Source organism: Parasteatoda tepidariorum, chromosome 4 (genome assembly GCF_982258835.1).
Source record: "Parasteatoda tepidariorum strain Cologne lab strain chromosome 4, Ptep-v5.0, whole genome shotgun sequence".
NCBI lineage: Eukaryota > Metazoa > Arthropoda > Arachnida > Araneae > Theridiidae > Parasteatoda > Parasteatoda tepidariorum.
The window spans coordinates 65,148,973-65,155,700 of record NC_141758.1 but is presented as its reverse complement, the minus strand read 5'-3'; the positions used below and the strand labels follow the sequence as shown (position 1 = coordinate 65,155,700).

General features: G+C 31.4%; 1 non-coding gene across 1 annotated transcript; it reads left to right on the top strand.

Moving 5' to 3' along the window:
* The first annotated feature begins 1,987 nt into the window (after positions 1 to 1,987).
* TRNAW-CCA (transfer RNA tryptophan (anticodon CCA)) lies at positions 1,988 to 2,059 on the top strand. The gene has a single exon. It is a non-coding gene; the product is annotated as a tRNA-Trp (tRNA).
* Positions 2,060 to 6,728: the final 4,669 nt, after the last annotated feature.

Genomic DNA, 6,728 nt, shown 5'->3' with positions numbered 1-6,728 from the left:
GATAAGGCCAGATAAAAGATTATTTTCTGAAGTTAATGGACAATAATTCATCAATGAAGATAGTCCCAGAAAGTTCCCACCGTCAGAGTGGCGAGATACTTTTAGCGAATCAAAATCTCTAAATTTTATAAATTGAATGACGTTTCATTCAGAAAAGAAGATACTTGCAACCACGCCCTCTCAGAATCTCACATTAAAAGCTCAGGACAAGCAAAATTGCGTGTCTTTCTCATATTTTCAATGGCTAGATAAAGCTGGGCCAAGCCAAACAATCCCTGTAAAGGGGGAAACCTGATGTAAATATCCCACTCATAATGTTTACAATACTCCATCTAAAGTAATAAAATGCCTTTTTAACAGAAGCTGCCTAAGTCTCTTCAATTATCTAGCCTTTAAAGACGTAACATGACATATATATATATAAATAAATGGTGACCCGTGGACGTGATATCAACTTTCCAAAATTGTTGAATGGTCCACATTAAACAGTTGATTAGCTTATAAATATACCGCTCAAAGAAAAAAAAATCCTGTGAAGTAAATAAAGTTCCCCGGTCAATAAACAAATATTGAAGAAGAAAAAAAAAGTGCGAATTGCTATATTTAAAAATATAAAAAAAAGGAAGAAAAAATACATAACGAGCAAATTAATAAAAATAAATAAATAAAAAACAGCATAAATAAACTAGTGGTATCCATTCCTCGAATTATACCATAGATAAAATTCTGAAAGGGGAGTAATATGGCGTAACTACCAGTACAAATATTAAATACCAAATCAGTTGTATATAACATATGATGTTACTATCATGAGCTGGCACCTTTTGATAGATCAAGGTTGACCTAGTCGAAAAGAAATCACCCTCAATTTATTAAGTTCCGCAATTATTATAATTTAATTCGAAAGTGGAATATAACATTATGAAATTACAAGATCGTTATAATAAATCTAATACCAGTAACTTATTTTTTCCAGGGGCGCCGGAACCCTGTTTGAGGTCTTAAATTAAAGATTTTATTTGGAAACAAAAGCGAGAAGAAGAAAAATTTGAAAGTGCTGGTAAATTGTAATATTTTCACCTGGGAAAGTGTCAGTGATTGTGTCCTGTATTCATTCTACTCATTGAAAACATAAAAAGTTTCACCGAATTTTTTTCCTTCTTTCACATATTACCAAAGTATTGAATATCTTGCAGTCGTGATCCAAAATTTATCGTGCAATATTTTCGTAGAATATCACTTTAAGAAAAATATATAATGAAGAAAAAATAGTGATAAAAACTAAAATTACATGAAAAAATTAAAAAATAAAACTCGCAAATATTCTTTATTCTCATAGTCGTAAAATTTACTGTTATTTAAAATAGACTATTCTGAAAACTGGGGTAAAAATGTTCACAGTAAAGTGAAAAGAAAAAAAAGAAAGAAAAGAAGAACTTAATTTTAGTAATTTTTTGGACAGGTTCTTTTGTAAAACTTATTACGATTTTTCTGACAATTTAGTTTTTAAATATCAATATAAAACATTTAATTTAAATTAGTTTTCATGGGAATGATTGTAATTACTTGCTTTGTGAGGAGTTTTTAACTTGCTGAAATGAAAATAGATGGCGATACAAGTTAAATGTCTTATCATAGATATGCTTTGACTGGAAAAATATTTTTATCTGTTGATTTCACAAATTTTTTTTTTATGACCGACTGAAACATTTGCGATAGAATAATGTTAAATTCTATAACATTTGTCATTTGTATGTTTTCAGGATTTTTTTTTTCAAATTAATTATAGAAAGAAGTTCTTTCGATTTTTTTCCCTGTAATTAATATAAAATAAAATCCAATCCCATAGTTGCATAAGAATTTAAAAGCTTGAAGTAGAAATGCATTAAATTACACTAATTATTCCTTTTTTTTATCTGTTTTATAAAATTTTGTTAAAGCATTTATCTATTTGCTTTAAATTTTTTAAAAAATAACTGGAATGTAAGACTCGGTGGCGCAACGGTAGCGCGTCTGACTCCAGATCAGAAGGTTGCGTGTTCAAATCACGTCCGGGTCATATCTGATAGAATTTCATTTTGTTTTGAACTTTGTAGTGTGTTTTAATTTTCAAAAATAAGCTAAAAAATTAAGCTGCACTTTAAAAAAAATATATGTTCTTCTCCTTGGTAAAGATGTTGAATAGAAGAACTTCTCAAAAGAAAAAAAAGTCCAAACCTAAAGAGTTAACAACTAATCAAAAATATTTCAAGACTTTGTTGTGAGCCCTAATAAGATATTTTTTTAAAAAATGTTTCTTGAAACTTTTTTATGATCATTTGATTGCTAGAAATGAATTGTTTGAACAAACTGTTTTCTTTTTAATCGATTTATTACTTTTTTACATTTATTATTACCATTATTTGCTTTTTATCTTTTATTCACCAAAAAAAAAAAATTTTTTCCTACTATTTCACTGAAAATAAGTTTTATTAATCTACAATGTAACTTAAAAAAATTATTACCTATATTCAAATGCTCTTACCTGTGAAACCATGGGTGAAAGCGAGACGGGAACGAGTAAAAGCTGGTAGTAAAACCATTTCAGTTTTAACTTGTTTCCACGAGGAGTAAATCTATTCTCTTCTTCAAACTATTCGACAATATCAGACTTTTTTTAGGAGAGAAGCAGTTTAATTTATGTGCTATAACTGTAAAAAAATTCTCGTTAGTTTCCGAAATTTAATGTTTCTCGAAACAAATGCTAGAATGACATGCCTTTCGTATCAGTTTTCGCTCTTTTTCGTCTTGGTATATATAGGCTTTCAAGCCCTGTGTGAAACTCATCATTTTTTTTAATCCTTAAGCAGTCTGATGTCCCATCTGAATATCCATCGAAATTTATCATTCCCCTTGTCGTCGGACTAACCGTGAGAGGTTTTAGTGGATTTCCTCTCCATGTAACGTAAATGCGAATTAGTACCATCAAAAAATCCTCCACGGTGGCAATTTTTTCCCAATACTTGATCCAGGTATTCCCTTGTCTTCTGGATTGGATTCAAAATTACAAGGTTACTGAGTTGAACATTAGTAGTTGTAAACCCAAAATTGCTGTTCAATGAAGACTATAAATAACCACACGGTAAATAACTACAAACTTAATTTGCAAATATTAGATATATTTTGCTAGTATTTAAAAGTTTTAGCATGACATTATATAAGCCTACGAATTATGTAGAAGTAGTGGTGGATAAAAATCGACTAAATTGAATTTATTAAACCAATAATAACAATTATTAAACTACTACTTGAAAATATTTATTCGCTGTCCGGAGCAAGGTGGCATCTCTGCGCATATAAATAAAATTATTTTTGCAAAATTGCGTGTTCTATATTGTATTAATTTCTTCAAACCATTTTAGTAACGATAATAATTTAAAAACATTTAAAATTTACTCGAATTATGTGTTTCTAATAATCTTGCACCGGTGACCCCCGCTGCGCTACGAACAAACTCAGTGCCGGTCACCGGTGACCCCCATGGCATTCAATGTGTTAATTACCATTTTTATTATTTTTTTATAGATTCTTATGAACCCTTGTTAGTTCTATCAAAAACGTCCTCTACGAAGGCTAGTTTATCCCAATACATGATCCAGGAGTTTCCTTGTCATCTGGGTTGAGTTAGGGAGTTGAAGATTGATAGTCGTAAACTCAGAATTGGTTCGGTTGTACAACGCCTGTTATAAAATTATTTTTGATTATAATTTTTATGTACGGAAACATTGAATTCTAGAAACGGTCGTGTACAATTTAATTTCTAACAATGCGTAATATTAGATCTTGGAGTAAAATTCATTTTTCAAATTTCTCCTCAAAACTTATTACTTAAAAGTTTTCAAACGTTTATCAAGTTCGAGAGCTAAAATTGTTCTAAAATTCGAAATCCCAAACACCTGAATCCTAGCAGAAACATTTCTCAGATGATTTCGTTTTATTATTATAGGTTCAGCATTTTAGTATAAAAGTTTCGTGAAATAAATGATCTGAAAGAGAAAGAAAGGGAAACCAGAAAAGGAATCTCAGACTGTTTTGTTGAACCAGAACTCAAATCAGAATAAATCTCGTATTCAATGAAACAAACTTTACAAATATTGGCAGAAAACATTGTACGATTTATGAAGCTAACTTAGATAGTTATATACATGGTAAACAAGATTCGAATTCTAGAGCACGTACAGACGTCTGAAATTTTATTCCGAAATGCGATTGCCACAGCTGCTACACAACGAGCAAACACGAAAAGCAAATACTTTTGGAAAATACAATACTTGAAAAGCAGCCATATATTGGTATAAGGTTTTATGTCTTATAAATGATGGATTATTGTACTTCCTTGCGATCCTTGTTAAAAATACTAAAGCAATTTATGATGATCACGGTGCGACAAAAATTGAGGTTCGAGATATTCACTTTAGTATTTCCTAAGAATGATGTGCATGTACATTATGAATGATATACAATAGTACCCTTGTCTTCTGGGTGTTCGGTAATTATCTCCCATAATATATTTTATTTTATAACAAGCGTTAAACAGCCGACCCAACTTTGAGTTTACAACTAAAAACTCCGTAGACTTATAATTTCCATCCTAACCCAGAAGACGAGGGAACTCCTGGATTAAGAACTAATCCGCATTTGCGCTACATGAAGAGAAAAACCACAAAAATCTCTCACGGTTAGTCAGACCTAAAGGGGATTTTTAACCTATGATCCGTCTACCACTGAGGATATTTTTTATGTCGGAACTGTGGTCGGTGCGAGCCTGGAGCAGAATTCGAATCCACCAGCCAACGCTGGGATCACAGCCGGGTCACTTCATTGGGAGGCTCAACTTCCATAATGTAAAAATGTTCGAAAATGGAGACAAGAAGTATATATATATCAAGGGTTGCAAATTAATATCTAAGCTACGAAAAATAGAAACGGTATCGAAATCTAAAGAATCACTAGTGAGGAAAGCGGAACTAAAAACATGAAAACCTGTTTGATTGCCAGATGAAATTTGGTGATTTCATATAAATCGCTTTTCAACTTCTGTTTTTTTTTTCGATTATTAAATAGGATTTGATGTTTTCATATCCGGAAAAGAAAAAAAAACGGCAGTAGAAACTTTTTTTTGAATCTTCCTAGAGATGACAACTGAACCGAATTAAATAAACATTTGGAAGAAAAAAAGTAGAGAACTGCAAACTAAAATGTACAGATTTTCGAGAAATTTTTCCTACATTCTAAAAGGCTCAACGCTGCTTAACCATAAGGCTTTTGTATATCACATAAACAATAGTGGTGAATGAAAATCGAATTTACTAAACCAAGAATCATACATTAAAAGACTATTACTCGAAAATATTTATCTGCTGCTGGGAGAGGTTTAAGACAGAAAAATGCAGGACTGCCAGCACTCTCCCCTTTTGAGGAAATTTTTCTTCTAGTGGTAGCAAAGTTAATGCTATACATTATTCTTTGTCTTGTAAACTTAATTTAACGTTATTTTCCACTGAGCTGAACTGAACTTGTTATGGAAGCTGGGCACCTGGGCTGCGAAACGACCCCTATCCCATCCTCTAAGATCCCATCCATCGTGAATTCTTTAGCATTGTGTCAGCTCTTTGTGGTCAGCAGACAGTGTGGTGGCTATGAGGGGTAATTTTCCACGCTCCCTGCCAACTTTCCACGCTTTTTTGGAAAAATTTCTTCTAGTGGTAGCTAAGTTTATGCTTTAATGCATTATTCTCTCTTTTATAAACTTGATTTAAAGTTATTTTTTACAGTTTTTCTTACATGATTCGAAAGCTTATATAAAAAGCCACTTTGCTCCAATGCTCTCGTGGAGAAGCTTTTAAAATGTTAGCAAAATTTTCAAAATTTCTGTAAGGTTTAGCTTTTAATTGTCTACTACCCAATAAAATATTTTGCAAAAATAGTAGTAGTTGGCAATCCAGCATGTAAATGATTTAAATGTTTATACGAAACCTACTTTAAAGCTGCTCCTGTTCCCTCTTAGTGAGGTTTTTAAAAATGTTGGCAAAATTACCAAAAATTCTGAAATTCTTAGTTTTTAATTGATTTCTAGTCCGTAAAGCATTTTGCAAGAAGAGTAGTAATTGACAGCCTATCATATGACTTTTACTTATCGCCTCTTTCCACCACTCCTTTTGTAGAAAAGAAGTGAGGAGACAAAGTATTCACTCGAATTAATTTTTAAAAAAATCCTGATTAAGAATATATTATTAAATTGCATAAAAACTGCAGCTTTAAGAGAGAAACCAATTGTAGATAGATACCAGCGTAGCGAAAATATCTAATGTTCGTGCAATAAAAACAAAAATCTCGTGCAATAGAAACAAAACAGAATTTTTTTCTCTCCAGTGTAATTATTAATGAACGCGCAATAAATTCCCAGTAAAAGACATTTTCGATTCAAAGGAGCTCTCTAAGCTAGCATCACTGAATGTTATCTTTTAAATATTTCTTTATTTTGAAAAAAAAATAGACTGTAGTTTTCTGTAGTTTCATTTGCAACTTTGCTTAGTGCTAAATTTATCAGAAATATTCTGTTTTTACACGTCCTTCCAGAACGAAATAGCTAAATAATTTAAACGATTTTTAGTGTCGGGTCCAATAATTGCTCCTTGGAAAAACAGTAAAAATTTCAGAATACTGGTTTAAACGGTTTTGGAGTTTGA